The 16,199-nt window shown below is 36.0% G+C and overlaps 1 pseudogene; it reads right to left on the bottom strand.

Moving 5' to 3' along the window:
* Nucleotides 1-15,839: 15,839 nt before the first annotated feature.
* On the bottom strand, nt 15,840-15,957 carry LOC145280497 (U2 spliceosomal RNA; annotated as a pseudogene).
* Nucleotides 15,958-16,199: the final 242 nt, after the last annotated feature.

Raw genomic sequence — 16,199 nt, 5'->3', positions numbered from 1 at the left:
AATGAAGACAGAAACAAGAAACAAAGAAAGATAAAATAGGAAAAGTATGGAAAAAATGGAAAATACAATAAGTCGAATGAATCAGAAATACGTGTGACACTATAATGTATTTTACTGGAGCAATATTAATTTTGGACTTAGTTTCGACAGTCTCGTTACTTTCGCTTTCTTCATATTGCCCTTTAATCCTCACATACTATGGGCGGTGATTCTGACAAAGGGGAAAAATTGCTAATCTGGGGGGTCGAAATTTATACATCTAAGGTTAGATTTTGACCTTAAAGTATTTTTAACTCATTACGTCAATTGGCATCATGCTTTGTGTAAACCGATTTCTATAGAAGAAGTGGGTGAAAGTCCAAAGTTCAACCAATTTTTAAAAAATATGGAAAAATCTTTATGATATATGTACCCGTTACGAAACGAACATATCATATTCCACAAATCACGTAAATTGATCAAGAAGTTTTTTGGGGGGTTTTTTGTAACTAAGAAAATATAATTTTATGAGGAAGCGAGGACGGTGTATCTTGCTCCGCCATATTCCTAAAAAGGTCAAATTCATTACTGGTTACCTTCCTCTTAACAAACTTTGCAAACATAAGATATAAAAATCAGACTTGTAATGGCAACGATATATTATTAATCGCTGAAAATCGTTAAAAACTGATTTTCTATAAAGAAAAAAAACTATTTGATCAATGTGCGTCATTCGGGGAATATGATGTGTTCATTCCTGACGGCTACATAAATCATAAAGTTTGTTCTGTTCTTTTTGTGCGTTTTAATTAGCTTGAAATGTGGACTTGCACTAGAATTAAATCTTATTAAATTAAGTGAAATTACTAATGAAATAGTTAAAAGAAGTGTGATGAAACTCAATAGAAAATGCGAATAAAACGACTAGAAAAATAAGAGAACGAAAGATAAATGTTTTTTAAGAAAAATTGGCAATAATAGTGAAAGAAAATAATGAAATTATTGGAAAGAAGTGGCGGGAAGATGAAGCAAAGGGAGAGAAATCTTGGTAGAAATAAAAACAAATACGAAGAATGATAAATAGTTTAAAATGAACGATATTTGAAATATATATATAGATATATATATATATATATATATATATATATATATATATATATATAGAGAGAGAGAGAGAGAGAGAGAGATGGGTTATAAACTTTACATATATGTTTGTGGTATGTACAGGAACATTATGTAAACTACATGGTAACTATTTCTCTAAATGCTTACATAGAGATTGCAAACATTAAAGAGTGATTTTCATATTATTTCTAAGTGAAACTGCCATTGGACAGGCCATTTCCCTAGATGAGTTCGTAATTAAAGGATACTCTAATTTAACTTCCAATCTGACCCCCAAGATCGCCATGGGCATGGAATATGTGCCTATATAAAAGATGGCTTTCCAAGTGGTAGGGACGTCTCCAGAGAAGATCGTAACTTACCCTATGTGCTTCCGGGTTGCACTTGCTCACAGTACTGCATTTGTATTTGCTCTCTATCGTCCCCACAACAGCGGAGTTACTATCTTTAAAAGCATATCAAAGAAAATTGACAATGTCCTATCTGCTTATCCTTCAGCTAATATTCATGTCTGTGGAGACTTCAATGTTCACAATGTGGAATGGTCAACTCACTCAAGCAAGACCGATGATGAGGGGAGGTTCTGTCATGATTTCTCCATTGCTTATGACCTCACTCAGATTGTTCACGAACCCACCCGTGTTCCCGATAGTGACGGCCAGTATGCAAGTCTCCTAGACCTCTTTCTCACAACTTGCCCTGAACTGTGTTCAGCTTCTGTTCTGTCTCCACTTTGATCTTCCGACCACTCAGTTGTATTAGTTAAGATAAAAATGAAATGTAATAAATCCCCAGATGTACCTCTCCATCGTACAGTATATCGATACTCTATGGCTGATTGGGATAGCTTCCGCACATTTATATCAGATCTACCTCTGCGTTCCATGTTTAAAAAGGATGTGTCTTCTATAGTATCAGACCTGACAGAATGGTTTATTGTAGGTATAGACTGTTTCATACCCGCGAAAAAATTCCAGCAGAAACCTAACAGCCAGCCGTGGTTCTCTCCGGAATGTGCTGCTGCCATTGCTCACAGAAATCACTTTTTCCATAGCTTCCAACGTAATAGATGCACTGAGATTAAAGCCGCTTTCAGAACTGCCAGCAACCACTGTAAAAAAGTAATAAAGAACGCAAAAGAGTTGTATGCTCAGTCCGTCAAGTCCAAAGTAGCTGAGCAGCGGCTTGGTTCCCACCAGTTTTGTCAAACAGCAAACAGAATCCTGAACAGAAGCATATGCTCTATCCCAACGTTCATAAATGGACCTGAGGTAATCGCGTCAGCATCAGACAAGTCAAACTCTTTGCCAAGAACTTTGCAGCTAAGTCTAACCTTATCGACCAAGGTTGCAAACCTCCAATATTTCCTCCTGTATCAGAAAACATGCTATGTGATATACAAATATCTGTACGTGATGTTGGCAAGCTAATCAAAAACCTTGATTCCATTAAAGCAACTGGCCCTGACGGTATTCCAATTATAGTACTCAAAAAACTTCACCCAGAACTTGCGCCCATCCTTACAGAACTGTTTAAACGTTGTCTTAAGGAGAAGTGCTTCCCAACACCCTGGAAAATCTCATCAGTATGCCCTGTATTTAAGAATTCAGGTGATCGCTCATCCCCCTCTCAGTACAGGCCAATAAGTCTCCTGTGCGTCATGAGTAAGTTGCTGGAATCTGTGTTAAATAGTGAAGTAATCAACCATCTCAGCAAAAATAACCTTCTTAGTGACACACAATATGGTTTCCGTTCTGCTAGATCTACAGCAGATGTGCTTACAGTTATTGCTTGAATCTCTCGATGGAGGCTTCCTTTCTAGGGCAATTGCTCTTGACATATCAAAGGCCTCTGATAGAGTATGGCATAAAGGTTTACTTCACAAGATCTCCAGCTACGGTATTACTGGAAATGTCTTCTCAATTATTAAATCATTTCTCTCTGATAGGCTCATAAGAGTAGTGGTTGATGGGCAGAAATCAGAAGCTCTTAGTATTAATGCTGGAGTCCCTCAGAGGTCCATCCTGGGCACAACTCTCTTCCTGATCTTCCAAATCACATCCTTACATCATTCGTAGACATCTATGCTGATGACACTATTATCTATGGTAGCATATCTAAGACCGTAAAGTTCTCTCTGATTCTCTCTCCTCTGATCTTGAGCAAGGTGTACAATGGGGAAAGAGGTGGCTTGTTACTTTTAATGCATATAAAACCAAGCTTTTATCTTTATATCATCAACGCTCTGATCCCCATCTGGCATCAATTGAAATGAATGACTCTGGTCTTGGGAGGCCTCATGTTTTGACAAGCTTCTGGGCTTGACCTTTACCTCTGATCCTAAATGGAACACATACATTAAATCCGTTGCCAAGGCCGCTGGAAAAATGGTGGGATCCTTTTCTCAATCCAGTAGATATCTAACTGCTGATGCAATTCTCTATCTATATAAGAGCCAGTTACGTCCAAGGATGGAATACTGTTACCACATCTGGGCAGGAGCTGCTATAAAGGACTTATCCTGCCTTGATAGAGTTCAAAATATATTTCCTATCCTTGTGGGGATGTCCTTTTCTCTTCACTGTAAGAAGAGATGATGCGAGTTTGTATCTGCTTTATTGTTATTTTCATGGCAAGTGCTCAGCTGAGCTCCATTCTATGGTTCCCCCTCGCCAAACTTTCACAAGAAATACCTGTCTAGCAGAAATCACTATCACTAATTTCCCCCCCACTCTTTATCTGTGCCTAAACCAAAACGAAGATTCTATGAGCAAAGCTTCTTTCTTAGAACAGCACGCCTATGGAATTGTCTTCCGTTTTCCTGTTTTCCTGCTGACTGCAATATGGTTCATTGATTGAGATTGTCGGACTGACTTCCTCATCTTGGTTGTTATCGTCACAATGTTTCGGCCGTTTTGCCCTCTGGCCTTCATCAGGTGTTTTGTATCGAACTAGGGAACCATTTGTTATGAGTCTCGGATCCAACCCTTTATTATTATTACGGGGGTACCCTGTTCGGACTCCAGCTAGGCTCTGGGACATAGTTGCTTATTCTCTGTTTTGAATGTTACTTTTTACTGCCTTCGTTCAGGATTGAACTCAGCACCTTTGGGTAACTGTAAACTTTGATACACTAGGACAATTCTTAGTTGGTTTTTGTTAATGTTAAACCTATGTTGTTATTCAAGGTTTTCTCTCTCTATCAGAGGTTTCCAAATTGCATTCAGCTCTATGCTTGGTTTGCTCATTAGGTTGTTATGTCCGAGCATGTGAGCTGTTTCTTTAAGTTTTCTCACTTTCCAGTGGGTATCTCTGTTCATTATTTTTACTTCATCCCATAGGGGGCGACGGTCCCCCCTCTCCATCCAGACATGGCTGGCTATACCCGATTTTTCTGTCTCCCCTTTAGTTACCGCTTTTCGGTGTTCTTCCACCTTACTTTAACCTTTCTGCAACTGCATGGGATGGAGTATATGCAGTTTTTGGTCATGTTCTCCTCCATGCGGGGCTTCACTTGTACCAGGTGTCGTCTGCCTACCATACATACGAGGCATCTCCGAAAAGATTCAGAGAATATGTGCCCCCTACAACATCAGGACGGTATTCAAGAGCGAGTCAACACTCAGACGACACGTGGTACGAGTAAAGCCCCGCATGGAGGAGAACATGACCAAAAACTGTGATGTTACTTGTGTTTTGCATCTGTAGACGTTTCTGTAACCTTTTTGTGTATACTCTATGTGTGGTGTTAGTCTCCACATTCAAGGGTTTTCCTTAATATTTCTGCAGTTTTCATTATTGAAATTTGCTATATTTTCTGGGCCATGCCTCTGATTCCAATCTCTCCCATGCTTTTTTCAAAGTTTTTTGGTATCGTTCCTAGTGGTGTTATTTTTACTTTCTCCATTTTCCAGATCCCTTTGAGCTCTCTGACCAGTTCCGTATATTTGCTCCGCTTCTCAGTCTCCTTGATCTTCACTCTGTGGTCTGCTGGAACGGCAAAATCTATAATCTGGCAAGCCTTTTCCTTCTTGTTAACTATTATGATATCTGGTCTTCTTGCTTGGATGGGTTTATCCGTTTGTATATCCATGTCGCATAGGATCTTGTGACTTTCATTTTCCATTACTGCTGCCAGCTTGTGTTTGTACCATTTTTCTGTGTGTCCAATATTCGTTTTTGTTTGCATAATCACCAATTTACCGCCTTCCCCACTTGATCGTGTCTATTTTTATATTCTTTTTTGGGATAGTTTGCTGCATTCACCTATTATGTGGTTTATTGTCTCGCCTCTTTGTCCGCAGAGTCTGCATTTGCTGTTTTCTGATGTCTTGTCGATCATTGATTTAATATGGTTGGTTTTATATTGCATTGCATTATGCAGCTGTTATTAGTGGTTCAGTTTCCCTGTTAAGGTTTCCTTTTTCTAGCCATATTATTATTATTATTATTATTATTACATGTACATGCGTACAATTTTATAAGGGGTTTAATATATTATGTATCGATTTTCAGTATTAATTTCAATAGAGTTTAATACAAGAATTGAGCTAGGTATTGAGTTATAATATATATATATATATATATATATATATATATATATATATATATATATATATATATATATATATATATATATGGCAATTAAGTTAAACATAATTATCCGCATTTTATCCTGGTAAGGACTAGGCAGCCTTAGTCTGTCGAGTATATATATATATATATATATATATATATATATATATATATATATATATATATATACTTGCAAAAGTACTCATCGTTGACTGGGTTCAAAAACAGCCTACAGAAAATGGACTCTGATTTATAGAAGTATGATAGGTTACGAAAAGGAAGGGTTGTAAAGAGATAGCTTCGAATTTGTGGGTATCAAAAACAAAGCAAAATATGATGAAAGTAAAAATAAATTAGATAAACCCCATAATTTATTATACCATACCTGTTCAGACTGAAACACTTATCACAATATTCTGTGGATCTATATTAAAAAACCTTGTTAAACTTTGTGACATATTTCCATTCTATGGACGTCAAGAACGAACGAACACCCCATAATTTTATTATACCATATTTCTTCAAACTGAAACATAATTATCAAAGTATACTTACGCAGATAGATATGAAAAGTCTTTATTAAAGTTTGTGCCTATTTCCATTCAATGGAGGCCAGGCGCGAACGCAGACCCCACAATTTTAATGAACCACCGTTTTGCCAGATCAAACATACACATTCCTGTGTCTCGATACACCTTCTATCATTACATGTAATCAGTTTTTTTTTAAATAGTCAACCATATAGGAGCCTATTCGTGACCAGACACACACACACACACACACACACATTCAGCTTTATATATATATATATATATATATATATAAGTTGTCATCTAAAGACCGAGACGGACAGGGAATCTACAATAATATGAATTCGGAAACCAATCAACCATTTTAATAAGTTGTTACTAGCAGAAAAAATTTTTAATTACTTCGTGACTTTTCCGAATTTAAAATGAATTTAGAAACATTTAAAATGTCGAATAAGTTAAATTCTTATCTTATCCTTATGCATTAAAAATTTGCAAATAAAAAATTTATCATAATCAAGTTGTCCCAACACAGCGTCGTATTTTTACTTGCATTTATATTCCGCAATCAAAAACATATTAATTATAAATTTACTATAAAGCATACAAACAAAATTAATCAAAATAAAAAATACATTAATCCGTTACTAAATCCTTATTTTTTTTTACTATATTTCAAACAATGTAAACCTATCTTATCTGACATAACTAAATAAATAAAAATTTCGTCGCTTTTTTATTTTCAAACACATAAAAGAAACCAATATATTTAATTAATCGATAACATTATTTGACATAACTAAGAAAAGATTTTATAACAAAACATTGTTAATTCACAGCCCGCATAGCAGCAGCCGTATAGTGCAGAAGCTCCGACTGTCATTTGGGCGATCGGGTTTCGATCCTTGCTTGAGGTAGTTGCTTGTCTAGCTTCACTTATAGCTGTGAAATAGTGCAACAGTATTATATATATATATATATATATATATATATATATATATATATATATATATATATATATATATATATATATATATATATATATATATATGAGAAAATAAAATTTTGCAACAAGTTACTTATTATACAAAGTATGGCAGAGCAACTTACTTATTTAAATATGAAAAAATATAAAGCGATGGTTGCTCCGAGAATGGTAGTGATGAATTCATTTGAGAGGGTAGGGTTTAAAGTTTCGTTTTTAATATACGTTATTTTTTATTTTTCAGGGATCTCAGTGAGCATCATGGAGTGGACGAAGTTGCAACACGCTTTCACTGTTGAGACATTTTTTTTCAAACGGCTGCTCAATCGTCGCAGCGCAGCAGCGTACATTCCGTAGACATTTCAATATCCCCCCCCCCCTGTGGTCGTGTTCCTGGCCGGCATTCGATTGCTTCATGGAAACGAATAATGTAAAGGGAAAAGAAACCTGGCTTCCCACGAACAGCAAGGTCACTCCAAAACATTGACGCGATGAAATAATCTGTTTGGAGATCTACCACACAATCTGCCCGCAAACACGCATCTGCTCTGGGGTTGTTTGCTCCATCTGTGAGACAAATCCTCCATGAAGAATTGCAATTGCATCCCTACAGATTTGTTATGGTGCAGGAACTTAATCAACGCGATTTTAATGCTCGTAAACATGCTTGTGAGGCGCTTTTTGGGCTTGCCTGACGACACACTTGTTTTCTTCAGTGATGAGGCTTACTTCCATTATTCGGGATCTGTAAATAAGCAAAACATGCGCAAAACAGTCCTGAAACCCCCAGAGAACTTTATCAACGTCTTCTACACGCACTACATGTGACTGTTTGGTGGCACTATCGCGAATTGGCAAAATTGGCTCATGTTTTTTTGCAGAAAACGAACAGGCATTATTAGTGACATCTGGCCATTATGTCACATGATCAATGAGTGTTTTCTACCAACAATGGGTGTAGAAAATGTGTGGTTCCGACAATGACTTTTTGCGGCAGCATTTCCTGGAATACCTCATTTCCTTAAGGAGCAATCTACATCGGCCAGCATGGTCCACTGATTTATCACCATGTGACTATTTTTATGGGGATATCTGAAATCAATTGTTTACAGCAATCTTTCTATTACCTTGACTCACCTAAAAACATCATTCATCGAGCTGTCGCCAACATACTCATCGATGTGCTGGAAAGAGTTGATCGAAACTTCAGAGTTCGATAAACTCAGTGTATAGGGAAGAATGGACTATATCTTACTGATATCCTCTTTAAAACTGGTAAAAAATAAAAGTTAAATTTTATATATTTTCAAATTCATGCTAACAGTAATGTATATTTATCTTCTGATGAAAATAGCTTCTTTGAAAATGCGTGGGTAAAGTAGTTTTCTTTATTAATCTTTATTCTTATATTTACTTTATTTATTCATCTTTAATTATTTATTTTTATTACAATTCATTGTTTGAATTTTTGATGGATCAATACTGTAATTTATTTATTTAATTTTTATTTTCATCATTAATTTCTACCATTTCTTTAATTGTTCTATCTAATATAATGGGATTTTTAGTATCTTGAAAAGTTCTAATTTTAAGATTATATATATATATATATATATATATATATATATATATATATATATATATACGGGGGCGTGCAATAAGTAATGCCCCTGGCCCACTTCCAGTTGTCTGATCTAGCTGAAATTTTGCATGTGCAATGTTTTATATCTCTACGGGTTATGTGGCAAATTACAGCTCTGAACTAATTATGGTTTCTGTTTTACAGGTGTTTGAACTGAGTCAGGTGTTAAATGGAGCCTGTTGAATGTCGAGCAGTGATCCGGTTTTTGTATTTGAAAGGACGCACACCATAGGAGACTTTTGATGAAATGAAAGAAACTTATGGTGATAATGCCCCATCATATGACCTTGTAAAACGCTGGCATCGTGAATTCAAACATGGCCGGAAGTCTGTGGAAACAACTCCCAGGCCTGGTCGCCCCCCTTTCTGACATTGATGAGGCATCTGTCCGTCAAGTTGAGGCTGCCATTTAGGAAAATCGGCGCATTACTATTCGCCAAATAGCCCAAGATGTCAAGATTAGTACAGGTTCTGTGGAAACTATCATTCATGGCCATTTGCATATGTATAAGGTGTCTGCCAGATGAATTTCCAGATTGCTCACACCATTCCAGAAGCGAGAACACGTCGAGTGCTCGAGGATGAATTTGGAGATGTGCCAAGAAGATGAGTCAAAGTTTTTCAAAAAACTGATTACACATGACGAAACCTTGGTCCGTCACTAGGATCCAGAGACCAAAGCCCAGTCAATACAGTGGAAGCACTTGGACTCACCACCTCCAAAAAAGGCAAGGGTGTAGCCCTCCGCTGGCAAGGTCATGCTCACAGTCTTCTGGGACCAGGACGGAGTAGTGATGACAGATTTCCTGGCAAAGGGTACCACAATTACAGGAGCCTATTATGCTTCACTTTTGAGGAAATTAAGGGAAGCTATCAAAATCAAGAGATGGGAAAAGATCAGCAAGTGTACCCTCCTCCTGCAGGACAACGATTTGGTCCACAACTCGCATGTCGCCAGATCAGAAGCACGGGCGTGTGGTTATGAAATCCTTCCCCATCCTCCCTACTCTTCTGGCCTTGCACTCTCTGACTTTCACCTCTTCCTAGCCATGAAGTTGTTTTTGAAAGGAAAGCGTTTCCCAGATGATGTAGGCTTGATTTCTGAAGTCACGTCGTAGTTGGAGGACCAACCTGGGGTGTTCTACAAAAATGGTCTCCAGAGCTGCATCAAACGATGGGAGAAATGCATAACTCTGGGTGGTTGCTATGTAGAGAAAGACTAATAATTGTGCCAAGTTTCGTTGCTCTACTGCTATAGGAAGTAGGTCAGGGGCATTACTTATTGCACGCCCCTCGTGTATATATATATATATATATATATATATATATACACGCCCCTCGTGTATATATATATATACACGCGCCTCGTGTATATATATATATATATATATATATATATATATATATATATATATATATATATATATATATATATATATATACGTTTAATTTTTTATTACCGTTTTATCTGTTCAGTTACATATGTTTCGGTTGCCGGACCATATTTACAATCCAGCAGCCTCGTCGGACCTTACAAAAATGGCTATATATATATATATATATATATATATATATATATAGAGAGAGAGAGAGAGAGAGAGAGAGAGAGAGAGAGAGAGAGAGAGAGAGAAAGAGAGATGTGTGTGTGTTTATATATAATCAAAAAGTAAAAATTAAGTTTACAAGCCAAAAGCTTTTATAAACTTGAAACGAATATAAACATTAATATTTACATAGTAATTCCCAACCAAATGAAAAAGCTCAATACAGCTAAAATAGAAAATAGAGCTAGTTAAAGACGAACACGTTTAAGACTGTAAATTATGTTTTACATGAAGATCAAAAACAGAAGGAATAGACAAATACATCTATTTTATTTAATGAAGTATGCTTAAGAGAAAAAATTCTGCCTATATATATATATATATATATATATATATATATATATATATATATATATATATATATATATATTGGGTGAGCCAACATAAAGTGGACAGTAAATAACATAGTTGCAATATAGTTATGGTAATTGCATTAATATAACTGATACATATTCAAAATGCTGTACACCACCTTAAGCTCACCCTGTATATACACATATACACATGTATGTATCTAATCTATGTATATATATATTATATATATGATATATATATGATATATATATGATATATATATATATATATATATATATATATATATATATATATATATCAGCTCTACTAACAACTAGTTTAGTGTTGAGAACTTTTTGAATGGATATGTACCGACTCATACCCAGTAATAAACTTAACCTAATCCTATACATACGCACATATAGAGAAGATACTTATATTGGTAGACATATTGATAGAGCAAGACAATGCAAAGAAAAAGCGACACAAAACACAAAACAATCTTAAATGACGACTAAAGATAGAAATTGAATACACATATTCTTGTGTTAATTCGTCTCGGCTTCTTGAAGGAATTGTCTCTTTTTCGCTCGCCCCACTCCGCTTCATTTTCTTTATTCCCGAACTCCCAACCCTCGTTTCAATCCTCAAGTGTCATTTGTGTTTAGACCGTTCTCCGGGCCGTCCACCAAATATAGCCGCTAGTTGTGTATCTAGAGACATTCAACAGCATTCAGACCAACATTGGAGGCTCACTCTACACCAACAACAAATATAAATAAAACATCACCTCGTCCATATTGAAGAGGAGAGATTAATTCTCAGACACTCAGATTTTTTTTATCTGCAGGCGAAAGGACACAAGAAAAAAAAATGCCTAAATCTGAAGTTGATAAAACTTTTTTCTGGGAATGTTTTTCTTTTCTTATTTTTAGCACTTAAGAAAATAATAATCGTAAGAATAATAATAATAATAATAATAATAATAATAATAATAATAATAATAATAATAATAAGAAGAAGAAGAAGAAGAAGAAGAAGAAGAAGAAGAAGAAAAGGAAATACACTGAACAGGCCAGAGAGTTCAAAGAGATATGGAAAACAAAAAAAATCATGATAACACCACTAATAGTAAGAGTGCTAGGAACAATACCGAAAAACTTAGAAAGAAGAATGTGATAAATTGGAATCAGAGGGGCGGCTGATAAGATACAACTGATAAAAGTAATAAAAACGGCTGAAATATTAAGGAAAATCATTGAATGCAGAAACTAACACACATGAGCTACAAGCATAAACTGGACATACAGAAACTGTTACAGATATAAAACACAAAGGACATCACATCGAATCATGAAAACTGAAACTGTTTTATTGTAAGTTAACCTCTCCCCCCCCATTGTTTCTCTGTGTCACCAAAAATTGACGCTACGCCACATAAGTAAGGGGGGCAGTTTCAAGGACGATGGAAAGACCGAGGAGAGAAAGCACTAGCTAGACCTCCGCTGGATGAGTGCAAAGAGGTCTGGGACCTTGGGGAGGCTTTTTGCCACCCAAATTCCAGTGCAGACGATAACACAAATTCATCTGCAAAAGTTACTTGTCACTCAGACTCCCAAGGACACCACAAGTTGTTCTAAAAGGGGAATTTTTGATGGTGACCTGTGTGACTAGTGAGTAAATAATAATTGGGAGAGATTGGAATCAGAGGAATGGCTGAAAAGATTCATCGCATAACAATAATGAAAACGGCTGATACATTGAGGAAAACCCTGAAATGTGGAAACCAAAGCACATGAGACGGACATTTACGGCGGTAAAGCACAAAGAAAAACACATAAAATCATAAAAGTTGAAACTATATAATTGAAAGCTTCCCCCACCAAAAAAAAAGTATGTAATGTCGCTATAAACTGGCGCCACACTAAATAATTGAGGAGGGTCAAGGAGAATAGAAAGACCGAGGAAATAAAGCACTAACCAGACTTCCATTATATGAGTGCGAAGAAGGCTGAGAGCTTGCTACTCAAATTCCAGTGAAGACCAATGGTCGCTGCCAACGAGAAATCGGTGATGGACGGCTGTTGCGATGGCGCAGATTGATTTGCAAACGTTATCAAGAGAGATGGAGAGTAATAGAAATCTGGAGAGACTTGTTGTCACTCAGAGTCCAGGGAATACCACATGTTGTTATCAAAGAGGAATCTTTGATAGTGGCCCGTGGAAATACTCCTAGCCAGTAAAAATAAAAATAAATAAATAAGAAGGCGAAGAAGAAGAAGAAGAAGAAGAAGAAGAAGAAGAAGAAGAAAACTGCTGTTGTGATCATACAATTATCATTTGTAAAGTTTATCGAAATAAGCGAAGAGTACTGGAAATCTGGGGAGACTTATTGTCAACCAGACTCCTGGGAAGACCACAGGTTGGTGTCAGTGAGCAATATCTGATGATGACCTGCGTGAGAACTCCTAGTGAGTATATAATAATCATATTTATTATAATAATAATAATAATAATAATAATAATAATAATAATAATAATAATACATCGCCGGAACTTTCAATCAAGATAGTACCTATAACAATAGGAGCACGGGGAACAATTCCGAAAAGCTTTGAAAAAGAATGGGAGAAATTAGAATCGGAGGAATGACTGGAAAGATACAACGAATAACAATAATGAAAACAGCTGAAATATTAAGGAAAACCCTTGAATGCGGCCACATGCGCAGGTCAGAGGAGCTACTGCAGAGACGAAATATGAAGAAGCGTTACATGGAACCAAGAATATTGAAGCTGCATATCTATCAGTTCGCTATCCCATTGCCCCATCATCGATCCCCTCAAAAAAAAAAAGAGTGTCACCAAATAGCCGAGAAGGATCAAGGAGGATGGAAAGACCGAGGAGAGAGCATTGACCAGACCTCTGTTGAACAAGTGCGAGGAGAGCTGGAACCTTGTGAAGGCTTAGTGCCACTCAAATTCATTTGATTTTTTTTCTTAATTCTTGCGACATCTTTTTTTCTCTTTTTGTAATCGAAATATATCTTATTGATTTTGAATCCTAGAAGATCCGTCATATTTATTTATTTATTAAATAACGATGTTTCTGGTTTTGTTATATGATTTTTTTTGTTCAAATTAAGGTAAACATTTAGTTTATTTAGTTTATTTAGTTTTTTTATATAATAAACTAATGACAGCAAATAAATGTTTTCTTAAATCACGTTGGCTATTTATGTTTCATTGGCTCAGCGTTTCGACACCTTTCAGCGTTTTATGTAAACTGTCCGAAAAATGTCGACGATAGCAAAAAAGTGGCATATAAGCGCGTGGAAAAATATCAGCAGATGCGAAGGATGGCTGGTTTGCGAAGAGATTAGCAGCAGCAGTAGCCGAAAAGCGCGCATATGCAAATTAGGAAGTGTGCCCGAGTTGGCGCGACAAGAAAAACAGAAAAAAGACACCACATGCTCGGGAGAGAAACAAAGTGGACGTCGAAGAAAATGGACGTGTAAAGTCGAGGATGAGAATGGGCCGACTGTGTCCTAAATACGGTTAGAGGAAAGAGAAACATCGTCCGGGTTAGATGGACATGTGACTGCGAGGGACTTTTTAAGTGGTGTCGAGACGGGAGTGTAACGTGTAATAAAACTTTTTTTTTTTTAATTAAAAAAAATACCGACCCGTATATTTATTTGTTTATTTAGTTTGTTTGCTTGTAAACCGCAACGTTACATAGAAACATTTGGTAAACGTATTAAACATGTGTAGGTGTAGAAATGTAATTCATAAATACGAGATTTTATTAATTTTACAATTGAGTCTTTTCATTAGTGTTTGTCAGTGTTTCACATCTACGGATTAATGTTTACTGCAGAACAAATAAACAATATGTGCGCACAAATTTATAAATAAATAAAATATGCTGAAATGCACTGACAACTCGAAGATAAAAAGAATAGACACGGGCTTTTGCTGAAGTTTATACTGTTATATCACGTCTATCAAGGCTAGAAACCACCCTAGGATAACAGCTAAAGAACTTGATACATTGAAACTTTAATAATTAAGATTATTGTGAGTGGATTGAAAATCTCCATATATTGCACACTGAAGATAACTGCCGACCGAGAAACAGTAATTCTTACCCCTTTATCAGAAACATCTCTCATGGAATGTGAGCAAGCACATTATAGGGAAAAACGAGGATTACGAGGCTGACAAAAATAAATAGCTATTGGCTCCAATGAAGTTAATCTAATATTTGATAGCTCTTGTTTTCAATATTGTTGGCCGGCTTTTTTCTTTTTTTTTTTTTTTTACAAAAGAGTCACCACTTATCAAGGCCGGAACGTCACTCAAGGATAAGTGTTAATGACTGTAAGGTAGTAGTGTAGTAATCATTAATGGTGTAGATTGGGTACAATTTGAATTATTTAAGGGGACGGCTCAACAAAAATTTGTTTACATTGAACTTGAAGACTATCATATTGTAATCTGCCGGAGGAACAGTGTTCCACTGGCGGGCAGTTCTACAAACCAACCTCATCTAATAAGTCAAGGCATGTCTAGTGAGAGTGTGCTAGTTTAGTCACCGACAATTCGCCTGTAAAACAAGTAATATTTCATCGTATGGTAGCAAGCGAGAAAATAGATTTGGTTTGATCTCACTTTATGTTGCTTTTGCTGAAACTTTTACGGTTATAACACATATTATGGAATAATATATATTTACTGTTAGATCTCATTTATTATCTCTAAAATATTTAGTATTAATTATTTCTGTAAAAATGTTTATACAAGTAAATAAATTTTGTTTTAAACAAGGCCGATAGCCATTAGTCGCGTGTTCTCGTGTAATGAATGAATGCGTGAATGTAGGATTGACATGAAATTCTTAAAGATAAACTAAAATGACCGAAAAATAGGCTGAAACTTAAATAAATAAAAAGTAAATGACTTAGAATGACTTTAATGAACTTAAGGATGAATTGAATGACCTTAAGAATGACTTGAATGCTTAAAAAATAACTAGAATCCTTCAAAAACAACTTGAATGATCTGGAGAATGACTTGAATGGCTTTGAGACTGACTGGTTGTAAAGTGGGTGATCATTTTACATTAAATTAATACTGAAAATTGATCCCCCACTTTATATCACAGCATGTAGTAAGAACAGATACTACACTTTGATCTTGGCCAAAAGGCCAAGAAAAGGGTATTTATTTGCTCCCTCACCGAGCAAATTAGGCATAAGGCCGATTTTTAATGTGAGGAGTGAAAGGGAAATGGGGATCAGCTCCCCGGGGAGTAAGGGAGCTTGATAGTGACAATTGGCATGAAGGGTTGCCCTACATTGACCAAGGTCTTATATGTGAGGCTGTCCCCACATATGGTCTTTGCTTGCAGTATCTGCCGGAACATATACTACACTTTGATCTTGGCCAAAATGCCAAGAAAAG

The sequence above is a fragment of the Euprymna scolopes genome, chromosome 7 (assembly GCF_053919585.1).
Source record: "Euprymna scolopes isolate OS-2025 chromosome 7, ASM5391958v1, whole genome shotgun sequence".
Lineage (NCBI taxonomy): Eukaryota > Metazoa > Mollusca > Cephalopoda > Sepiida > Sepiolidae > Euprymna > Euprymna scolopes.
The sequence above is the reverse complement of the archived record's forward strand: the minus strand, read 5'-3'. Positions and strand labels throughout refer to the sequence as shown.